The 11,942-nt window shown below is 46.3% G+C and overlaps 1 long non-coding RNA gene across 2 annotated transcripts in view; it reads right to left on the bottom strand.

Annotated features, from left to right (window-relative positions):
* Positions 1-9,103: 9,103 nt before the first annotated feature.
* The window catches only part of LOC112548513, a 5,910-nt gene continuing 3,071 nt past the window's right edge, over positions 9,104-11,942 (bottom strand). The window contains exon 2 of one of the 2 annotated variants that reach the window (XR_003092230.1): positions 9,104-11,235. This is a non-coding gene — a long non-coding RNA (uncharacterized LOC112548513). The remainder of the gene's footprint in view (positions 11,236-11,942) is intronic. The other variant, XR_003092231.1, reaches the window with a different exon arrangement.

Below are 11,942 nucleotides of genomic sequence, written 5' to 3'. Positions count from 1 at the left end.
TCCTGAGCGCTCTCAGCCCTGAATGCTGAACAAAACCAATTAAGGGACTCTGTCTTAGAGAATAGAGCCGCTATTGATTATCTCTTGTTACGACACAATCTCGGATGTGAAACTTTAAAAGGAATGTGCTGTTTCAACCTCACTGATAATTCTGTGCTAATTGAAGACAAAATTGGTGCCTTACAACGATTGGCACAGACGTTGAAAGAATCATCTGGCTTAGACTTGTCCTGGTTAACTTCCTGGCTTCCCAATTTTGGATGGTTGAAACAGTTATTTAGTATGGTTGTTTTATTTTGTGTTATAGGGATTATCGCGTGTTGCTGTATACAATGTTCACCTATCGTCTTATCTATCTTCAGACCTAAGGTGAATCAAATGATTTTACAAACGAAGAAAGCTGAGAATACTAGGTTTGTGTTGAAACAAATTGAGTGGAGCAATTATAATAAAAATAATTAAAAATGCTCCAGAGGGGGAAAATGTCAGGTTTGACCTAGAAACCACTACACAAAGCCCAAGCAAAAGTCTCTGTTATGTAACTAATGCCCATCTGCAATGATAAGGAGGAGACAGTCTTAGATAAAGGAGGCTGACTTGACAATGGAAAGACCACATGTGATGGAGGCCAGGGTCTTGGCACCCCAGTGAGAGGGCCACCCCCAGGGAGATAACTCTCCCCAGGGTTTGAAGCCAGGGAGCAGGGCGCAATTGGGGATATAGGGATTGATGGAGCTGAGGACCACCCTGGTCCCCAGCTCTTCTAGAGGCTTGAGGGGGACGTACTTGCCCTCCACCATGAGCCCCCTCTCCACTACCTTTTGTGCAGCAGCCTCCGAGGCAAGGAAAAAGACCCACTTGCCATTAAAGTGGGAGGCTGCCACAATCTTGGGGGCCCCCACTACCTGAGCTAGGGCCTGCACCCAGGTCTCAAAGTTTGGGTTCTCCCACCTGGTCAGTTGGCACTTCACCCCATGCCTGCAAGTGAGTGCCAGAAAGGGGACCTCCGTTGCCCGAGCTGGAAGGACCAGCAGTGGAGGGTCCAGGCCCCCTGGCTTCAGGTCTCCCTGCAGCTGCCTGTGCATAGCTGCAGTTCCCCGCTTTGGGGGTCTTGTTGGTGGGACCTGAGCTAGGGTCAGGGACAGGCTAAGTGGGTGTGCTGGCTGGTGTAGTGCACCTAGTCCCCTCAAGCTGTTGTTGTCTAGGCTTCAGGGCAGGACCCTTGTCCTTCCCACACCCAGCTGTAGAGGAGGCTGAAGAGGAGCCCTTCCTACAGCCCTTGCCCTTGGTACCCAATGATGGGAAAGGCGGCTTAGTAACCTCTCCAAGGTGGGGCCTGGCCAGGCGTGTCCCCCTGGCCCTGTTGTTTCCTTACCGGAGTGCCACCTGCCCCTGCAGCAGAGGTTGCAGGCTTCTCCACCCCTGGAGGAGGTGAGTTGGACTCTGCCTCCAGAGTGGAGGCTGCAGGGGCATCCCCTTCGGGGCTTGGCTGGGATCCACCCCCATAGTGGGGGCTGCAGGAAGCTCAGTGGGGGCATCTGCCCCCCAGAAGGTTCCATTCCTGCACTGCCATTGTTTCACACGAAGGCAGGGAAGACAATAAAAAAACACAAAATATCCTAGGGGCAGGCTGGGGTTGTGGGGCAGAAAGGGGACAGGAGGAAGGGAGGAAGGGGGATGAAGCTCACTGAGCCACAGCCACAAAGGAAAAAAATAACCCTGAGGCTTATGCTTTGAGAATGTGTGGGGGGAGGGGGAAGCATACACACAAGGGCTGGGGAGACTCAAGCTGGCTTACTCAGCCACACAACAAACACCAGGGCAGGGGAAGGGGACCACACGACTTACCACACAAGGGTAAAAAACACACAGGGAAGGCAGCTGAGGCAGGTGTAAAAGATGGCTGGAGCCGTGGAGGGGCTTTGTAGAAGATCTGTCCAGAATTCCCTCAGGTCTCCACCCAGTCACTCAGCAGCAGAGCAGTAGGCAGGAAGACAAATCAGGATCAGATGCAGTGAGATAGCTGTTGGGAAGGGTAGGAGCAGTCAGTCAATTAGGAAGTGATCCAGTGCAGGTGTGGTGTCAGGTGGTGCAGCAGGGAATCTTCCTCTCTCCTGAGCAGCAGAAACAAAGGCAGCAGCAGCAGCAGTGATGGTAGAAGGCATCAAGTTCAGCCACTCAGTGTGTGCTTCTGGTGAAAGTGGAGGTGAAGATGGGGTTGACCTGCCAAGGCAGGCAAGGTTCCTTTAGGCTCCAGCAGTGATGGTGGAGGAGGGGCCCACAGGCAGCACAGGCTCCCTCCCCAGGCTGTCCCCCGACAACAGCTTGGTGGTGGGCTGGGCACCAGACTGGAACAGGGTGCAGAAATTGTGGTGCGGTGCTGGGGTGCAGGGCAGTGGATTGGGCCCTTCCCTGAGTGGGGCAGCAGCATGCAGCAGAGGACCTCCCCTGGAGGAGGCAGCAGCAGCTGCCCAAGACAGGAAGGGGCATGGTCAACTTATTCCAAAAGCTCTGAGACCAAGCCAGCAGCTAATAGTAGCCAGAGGTAGGAAAGGGCCTAGTCATCTTCTCCCCAGAAGCTTCTGAGATCAAGCTTGAAGCAACCAGCTACAGCAGCAGTAGCCTGGCACAGGAAGGGGTGTGGCCAACTTCCTCCCAGAGGCTCCTCCCCCAGAATCTCCTGAAAGTGAGCAGCCCTGAGCTGCTTGCCAGGGCAGCTTTTTGTACAGATAGGGTCAGGACAGGACAGCTTTTTATACTGCTAGAGACAGCACAGGTGGTGGCCCTGGGTTCTATCTCCCCCTGGCTGCAGATCCGAGAGGCAGGGTTATTTTGCCTCAAGTGGCACAATTTACTCCACAACAAAGTGCATGTCCGAACATGCGCACTGAGGCAAATAGCCCTGTCTCAAATTTGCACTGCTTCTATTTAAGCTGCTGCAAGTGCATGTGGTTTCATGTGTGGATGCACCCAGAGGGCCTGGGGACACTACCCCTTGTGCCATCTGGACTGCTGCAGCAGCATCCAAAATTCATTTTTTAAAATACCCAAAATCAATGTTCTTCCACAGTTAAAAAACAAACAAACACTCTACACACACACAAACGCACACACATATATCTAGAGAGAGAGAGAGACAGAGACAGCAATCAGTTGTGTAATGCTTTATTGCTATATCTACAATGTTAAAGCAATTTGGAAGCCTACCAATGTCTCCATCACCATGACAAAATAAATTCTAAATACGTCTATGTGTTGATGTGTACTTTTGGTTTTCTTCACACATGATGGGTGTGTGATGAGGGGTTGTGGTGTTTGCAGAAAGTGGGTGAGAAGGGGTGTGGGGGAAGGTGGGTGGGTGTGTGGGTGTATGTGGAGGGATGTGGGTTGGTCTGTGGGTAGGTGTGAGGCAATTGCTTGGGGGACTGTGGGTGTGGGGTACCTTAGGATGGGTGCACCCCCCCCCCGCCCCAGCACATGGAATGCCCCCCACACCCAGGGTCCCAGCTCCCCCCTGGAGGGTCACAGTTCCTCCCCCATAGGGCCCCTGCCCAGGGTCACAGGCACCTTGGAGGCCCCCCCCAGGGTCCCAGCTCCACCCTGGAGTGCCCCAGCCCCCCCTGCTCAGGGCCTGTAACTGCTCTTTCACAGCAGCAGTGGGGGGACTGTGTGCCAAGCCCATCCAGGTCCTGCCATCTCTGGGGCTCCCCCTGTCACCCAGCCAGGCCAGTCTCCTGGTGGCAGGACCCAGCATGGCATGTGGGGACCATGTGCCAGGCCCAGCCAGGTCTTGGGGCCCCTCTGCCACACAGTCAGGCTGGGCCCATTGCAGCAAGACCTGTCACCAGGCCCAGCCAGGCCCATCTGGGTCCTGGGGCCCCTCTGCTGCCCAGCCAGGACGAGCCCATGGCAGCAAGACCTGGCACCAGGCCCAGGCAGGTCCTGGGGCCCCTCTGCCACCCGGCCAGGCTGGGCCCATGGCAACAAGACCCAACATGGCATGCAGTCCCCACGTGCTGGGCCCAGCCAGGTCCTGTTGCCTTTGGGGTCACTCTGCCATCTGGCCAGGCCCTTCCTATAGTGGCAGGACCCAGCCCAGCATGCGGGAACTGCACGGAGGCAAGCCAGGTCCTGCCGGCCCTGGGGTTGCTTGTGATGCTCAGCTGCATCAGTTGACACAAGCAGCCCCAGGGCCGGCAAGACCTGGCTCGGCTCTGCACAGCCCCCGCGCACCAGGCCAGGTCCTGCCACTATAGGAAGGGCCCGGCTGGGTGGCAGGACCCAGCACGGCAAGTGAGGACCGCATGCCGTGCCGGGGCCTGTCACCATGGGCTGGGCCCAGCCGGGCTGGGCCCCAGGTCTGGCTCCTGCCTCTGCCCCACTGTGCCTGTGGGGGTGGGGGGGGTGAGGACCTGGCCCAGCCCCATGTGGCTCTGTAGTCCAGCTTTGCACCAGAGTGGATCACATGGCTCCAGGAGGCGCAGCTCCCATGCGGGCCTCTCAGAGCTGTGCAACCTGCTTTGGTGCAAAACTGGACTAGTTATCCAGAGTGATCTGGGCTAGGTCCTCACCCCCTGCAGCCCCAGGGACATGCCCCCCACCACTCCCCCCCATATCCCCTTGCCACCCCTCACCCACCCACACCCAGGAACCCTCCCCCGCTTACCTGGGACAGTGCCAGGGCCCGGGGGCAGCAGGAGCACCAAAGAGATGCTCTGACCAAAATCAGAGTGTCTTATTTGGAAGACTGATTCCCTACTGGCTCCGAGCATGGTCTCAAACCATGCCTTGCTCTGCTCTATTGTGGAGCAGGTTTTTTAGACCACAGTATACCCAGGGGTCTAATCTCCCCGCGCTGCAAACTTGCAGTGTGGGGAACATTTTTTCATTCCTGCATGTGCCTTTTGCCCCACCTCAAAGGGGTTTGAGGTGGGGCAAGAGGCACATGCACGCTCATCTGGATGTGCCTTCTGCGTCTATCTCTGTGATATAAAAATAAATTCTGTTATAAAGTATATTTAGCATATGTAGTTGTTTAATTACCAAAGGCTGGGATTCATCATGGTTTTGATCCTCAATCTCCCTGTGCAAGCTGGGCAGTTTGGTTTACTCTAGTATTTTTCAGAGTTTAAAGACATCTGGTTTCAAAGTATTACTAAAGAAAAGGGGTTGATTTTTGTCTACATCTTAAGTAGAAGTAATAGGCAACTAATATATTATCCAGCCTACCTCAAAAGGGTCTCTCCCTATATAGAAGAACAATTTTTTGAAACTCTGTCCTCGTCGGGTTATTAATTAGCTGATAAAAGGTATGTAACTTTAAGTTCACTTCCTACCAGAATCAGATACTATCTCAAGTAGCTCCCAAACTACTGTAAGTTATATTTGTAGATATCACTGTTACAGTATTATGAAATAATTGTTATATAAGGCCATACAAGTTACAGTAATATTCTTTACAGTGTGATAAGAAATAGCACTGAATAATTGAAGGACTTCAAAATCCACATTTTGGGCAAGTGACAAAGATAGTATTCCTTTGGTAATTATTATGGCTGGTTTTTAAAGCTGCTGTGTGAAACTGAGATGTAAAAATGATAATCAGTGTAAATCAAAGAAAGTTGCAAAGCAAAAATATAAAGGGCTTCCATGGTGCTACAGTATACTAATTTACACTAGCTGATGAGCTTGTCTATTGTCTTTAAGTAGTAATTGGACACCTCTTGGCTTCTAATTCTATCATAAGACAGAATCTCTCTGGAGTGGACAGGTTTCAGAAAATTTGTTTATTTACCTTGGAGAAGAGGGGTTGCTTGAAGTCTTTAATATTTGGAAGTGTATAGCTTGAACCATTACAGGTTTCCCTCACTTTATGCTGTACATGTGTTCCTGGAAAACAGCACATAACTCAAATTCGCATACAGGAAACCCACTTTACAATGTAACGAATAGGGCTATGTTCCAAGACCTCAACTGTACTGACCCCCAGACCCATTTCTACCACTTTTATAAGACAATTTTGCTACTCCCCAACAGCAAACAGTACACACAAGCACAGGGCACTATCATAATGGGGATGGCAGCTACAGGAACATGTCTTGCAGACAACAAGTGAGGAGCACAGATCCACGCAGGAGACTATTTTGGTGCACGTCACTCCCACAATCCACGGCACAAAGCAGCTGACTGAGGGCTTCCACCACACCAATTGCATAAGAGTGAAATTACCTCACATATAACAATTTTTTGGTATAAGAAGGGTCATTGCATAAGAGCAAATTTGCACATACAGAACTTGCATAAAGCGAGGGAAACCTGTACTTCCCTCTACAGTGATGACTGGGTCCAAAGTTGTCTCAATTATGAAGATGAGATATGGTTGATGCTGGATTCAAAGGATTCCAAATAATGAGTTTATTACAACTCTAATCTCTGTTTGCTGAAACAAGGAGAGATCAGTTTGTGCATGCTCTAGAATAGTCTTTGGTTTTAGAGCTGAGAGCCTTTCAGCTTTGGTTTCATTTTGTCTCTTCTTCATCTGAAGCTGAGAGACTTCCTTCTGACTTGAAAGCTGGACAATCCTTCTCTATCAGTTATCTACTGTGAAATAAGTATATACGTGTTCCACCTCTGATCTATGGTAAAATGCTCCTTTAACAATACAAAGTTTGTGAGTACCTATGGTAGGACAGAAAGCTGGAAACCTTGGCTTCCTTGAGACTATGTACAAAAGTCAAGCTTTGAAGCAGATAATACTGTACATATCCCAAGGGCTTAGATAGTTTGCAAGTTCTAGAAAATCTCTGAGAGACATTACATATTAGTGTATATAATAGTGCAACTAATATTAGTATAATAAGCTGTTCTTAAAGATAGTGTAATAGATTTTGTAGTTTTCCTGGTGATCATTGTTGTTTACTGTTATATTGTTTAATAAAACATTATAGTTTGTTGCAGTTAAAACTCATTTGTGAGGAGTTGTTCACTAATTTTGATTTAGTGTCCTCACAGAACAATCCAGGTCTCGAGATGATAGATGCTGGAGGCCTGGATTGCACTCATTAGCTTTCACTCTCCTCCTCTTACTTCGCTGGTGGGGCATATTTGCTCAAATTGTTATTGCCTCTCATTATCTCTTGTTTAATCATTATTTCCAGTCAACAGTGGGACACTGAATACACAAGACGCTGCAGGCACTTTAATTAGAGTGCCCACCCCCAGACCATGTGTAAAGATGCCCACAGTTTCTTCTTCCTACCCATATGTGGTTTGAGTCTCTGTGAGATCTGTAGTGTAATCTTTAAACCTTTGTGTACTTTTTGCACTTCAGGAGCTAGGAGAGATCATTATAATATATGCCGAACTCTTAGTCATTGTGTACAGTGTGTATGTATGACAGTATCCATATCTTGTTTCCATGTTGAATATATACTTTTATTAACAAGCAAAGGTTGTGTAAATAAATAAAAACAAAGACTTTTGGAACTATGTGAATGCCTAAATCCTGTGTTATTCTGGAGGTCAGATTAGATGTTCACAACAGTCCTTTCTAGCCTTAATATAAATTAATCATAGAAAAAGGGCCTCAAGAGACCAGGCAGTCCAACCCATTGCTCATGTTAGAATTCTCTCTGTCTAAAGCATCCTAAAGAAATGTTTGCTTTCCTGGACTTAAAGAACTTCAATGATGGACCTCTCTAAGTAATCTGTTCCAGTACTTAATCACCCTCAACATTTGAAAGTTCCCTCATCCAAATTTCTGTTGGTATTATTATGTGATCACTCTCATCTTTGTAAGAAATATTTTTATCATATCCTCCTCAGTCTTCTCTTCTCTACACTAAATATAATTCCAGTGCTTCCAATCTTTTATCATGTCATTTTTTAGACCTCTTATAATTTTTTTTGCTTAATCTGAACTCTCTGCAATTTATCCACATCTTTTTTGAAGTATTGTGTCCTAAATTGGATACAGTGCTGCAGGTGAGGACTCTCTAGGGCTGAATACAGTGGAAAACTAATTTCCAGTGACTTGTGTATGGCATTCCTATTAATAAATTCCAGCATGTCATTCCGACTATATTCTATTGCTGATTTATATTCAGATGGTGACCCACTGCACTCTATGGAATTAATTCCTTTTGATCTTTTCCATCCTTATGTTTTACCTTTAAATAAGCGATTAATTCCTGCCCTTGTATGAAAAAAAAAATATATTGATGCTGAAATACCTCAGTAGGTACACTGAAAACAAATTTTCCATTCTGAGCTGATCTGCAGCCTGTTTCAGTTGGTTGCTGTCAAACCCCCTACACCTAGGGGTGTAGGATTTGAATGTATTGCTTAAGTAGAATGTACAAACTCCTTCATGGGCAAAGTCAGATACGTAAAAATTGCCAGAAAATTAAATTAAAAAAAAAAAAAAGTTTGAAATGTCTCAAAAACAGTTAGAGGTACAGGGTTGAACCTAGCCTTTAGGAACATTGCTCCTTATAGGGAAGGGTCTCTTGGTCTTTGCATTTTAAAAATCTATTAATGACCTGCATTAGTGGTTGTTGGGAAACTTGACAAGATGGGAATTGACTACTTCAGTGTTTTCTTTATTTACAGTGCTTTTGCTGAGCAATTAAGAAAGAAACAGGAAACTTTGCTTTAACATAGCTAATTCTCCTTTTGGCCAGATACCACATTTTCTGTTTAAGTTTAGAGAACAATTTAAAACTATTTTCTTAGAGCCTCAGCTGGCATAAATTGTCACAGTTCCACTGAAGTCAATAGAAATGTTCCAGTTGACATGAGCTGACACTTGTCTATTGCAACCCAAGCCCCACACACAATTTGTGTTTTTATCTTTTCAGCCATGGGCTTTCTACAGGCCTATCAGGTTCATTTTGGTCAATCCAGAAGGATTGTAAATATTGCCTTTTTTTGTTAGCTCTGTTTGCATGGATTTTATCAATGCTGCCAGATTGGTCACTGGCTGCATGAAAATAAGAAAGAACTAGTACATAATGCAGCTGTACTGGTAACTTCAATGACTTGTTTTATAATCACAGGGCATTTTCTATAGCTGTTGTGAAAGAAATCAAACTTCGCATTGTGGTTGTATCAGAATTAACAGAGCCATCTTGGTTTATTTAGAGCTATACAAGTGATCACGAGGAGGGTTCTTAAAGGAACTCTGAACTGTATAAGTTTACAAGCATATTTATACTTTAGACAGTGAGAAAAGATGCATGGTTCAGACAGCGCAACCTTGAAGAAACAGGAAGAAGTTGATCATTCGTTTGTCACACATAGGCAGTTTAATTATTTAGCAAACACATTGTGTTTTGGGAACAGCTATCAGTTTCTGGTTCCCAGAAAGGGGGAAGTTAACATCTGCACGCAGAGATTAATATATTAAGACAAAACAAGGCATGAAGGTTTTTCCTTATCCTAGAACATGTTAAAACACATAGCATCAGCAACTTTTTCTCTTCTCTTTCTCTCTCTTTGTCTCTCCTCTTAGTCAAGTAAGAGACCTGGTTAAACTTATTTCTACATTCCCAGCTTTTGGGCCGTTTTTTGGCCCAACCTGTTATATATTTATAGCCATGAGCCTTTTAACTTCTAATTTTTCTCTCTCTTTACCTTCCGCTATTTTAACATACATATCACAAAAGTTGGTCCAATTAAGGGATAAAGCAATCATGGGCACCCCTGACCTTGTACTAGGAGGCAAGTGGGAACATACCCAACTTTTAGAAACATTTAAATCCTTTGCATATTGATAAGACACTTGAAAAAAAGTGTTTTGGTGAGCATGGCAGTGTGGGAGTGATCTTTTTTACTTGTTTTGAAGTCTAGTCTGATTTACAAAGTTTCTTTTAGCTGGTGAATCTTTAAGTTCATATAAGATGATCCAAAAGGAAAGACTGAGAAGTACCCAAGTTACGACTAACCAACCCCACCTCGGGAATGAGGAACTAGGTAGAAGCCTTTTTTCCTTTCCTGAAGGGCATAACGGTGTCGTTGGGGTACATTTTCTTCACTCTGTAGTGGCCAATCCTCTTCGCCAGTAGGCACTTGTCTTACCAGTGGTCTTGAGCTCTCCTTTTGGCAGGCGCTAGGCTCACTACCAGTCTGTGGAGGCTGATTACAAGGTTGATGTGGAGGAGACTATGGGTCTAACAGGGGTGATGTTTTCTTACTGTTTGAAGTGTGGATCCACGTTTGGAGTCCTTGACACTTTATTGCAGTGTTGGTTGTCAGGAGTACCTGGAATGAGCCTTTCCAGCGGGGTTCCAGTGATGACTTCCATTGATGGACTTTTACATGGACCCAGTCACCAGGCAGGATGGAATGCCATGGCTCATCTGGTTTCTTGGGGAGAGCTGCTTGTACCTGTGAATGAAAAGCCTTAACACACTTCATTAGCGCCATACAGTAGTCTAAAATAGTATCATCAAGTAAATGTATATCACAAAAGTGGGAGGCAAGAGGTGGTGAGGCTGTTTCACAGGCTTTCCCACATTATGGGCTTGACAAATAGGGCAGGTATAACAATATTGTTGAGCCACAGATGGAAAAGTTGGAGCAAACCAATCAAGCTTAACAGCTTCTATCATCCCCCCTTTGCTCACGTGTGCTATGCCGTGGTGTATGTGAGCAAGATAGGGAAGAAGGACCGTTGGGGCAATCAGGTGGCTGTCCGGGAAGTGCCACAAATGGTCAGGGTGTAACAAACACCCAGCCAGTTTCCACATATATTTTTCTGGTTCTGAAGCCTGATCTTGGAGGAGGGCAATGTCGTGAAGACTTGCCAATGGAGACTGGTTAGTCGAGATAGAGAAAAAACACAGGTGTAGCCTGAGGAGTGGAAATAGCCGCAGCTTTGGCAGAGGAGTCTGCCAGAGCATTCCCATGTGTAACATCACAAGGTTTCTGGTGAGCTTAGCATTTCATAATAGCAACAGCAGAAGGTAACTCTAAAGCATTTAACAAGGCATTCACATATGGACCATTACTAATTTTGGCACCTCCTGATGTGAGGAAGACTCTTTGCTTCTAAAGTTGACCATAATAGTGTACAATACCAAAGGTGTAGTGAGAATCAGTGTAAATATTAAACAGAGGTACCAGAGGCTAGGGTGCAAGCCCTGGTAAGGTCCACAAGCTCGGCAACTTGAGCTGAATACACATTAGGCAAGTGATGGCTTTTTGTAACATCATATTGCGAACATACCGCATATCCTGCAACAAGAGAACCTTTTGAGTTTCTTTCACATGACCCATCAACATAAAATACTAGATTTGGGTTTTGCAAGGGGATGTCCTTTAGATCAGTACAGGGCATTATTAGGTGGGCAGTAACAGCAATACAATCGTAGGGTTCACCATCTGAAGGAGTAGGCAACAGGGAGGCAGGGTTTAAAACAGGGAATCTAGATAGAGTAATATTTCCAGCAGAAAGAAGCAAAATTTCATACTTAGTCAATCTAGCATATGAAAGGTGTTGAGTTTAAGTTTTTAGTAAAAGGGCTGCTACAGCATGTGGGACAGCAATAGTAAGGGAAGAGCCTAATACCAGGTTAGAGGACAGTTCAACAGTAATAGCAGCTGTGGCTAGAGCACAAAGACATGGAGGAAGTCCGGCTGCAAGTGGGTCAAGAGCAGATCTTTAATAAGCAATGGGACTGTGCTTGTCTCCATGTGGTTGACTGAGCACAGTAAGTGCAAATCCATCTTTTTCATGACAAAAAAGAATAAAGGGTTTAATATAATTGGGAAGGCCTAGGGCAGGAGCTTGCGACAGAACTTGTTTAATAGAGGCAAAAGCAGCTTCGGCTTCTGAAGTCCAGGGCAAAGGCTCTGGGGTATTAACAAATGTCAGGTTATGCAGTGGCTTGACTACAGGCATAGCCAAGTATCCACTGGCGGCCGGAGCCCAGGATGCCCAG

The sequence above is a fragment of the Alligator sinensis genome, unplaced genomic scaffold, assembly GCF_000455745.1.
Source record: "Alligator sinensis unplaced genomic scaffold, ASM45574v1 scaffold1169_2, whole genome shotgun sequence".
NCBI lineage: Eukaryota > Metazoa > Chordata > Crocodylia > Alligatoridae > Alligator > Alligator sinensis.
This window is presented reverse-complemented; position numbering and strand designations above follow the sequence as displayed.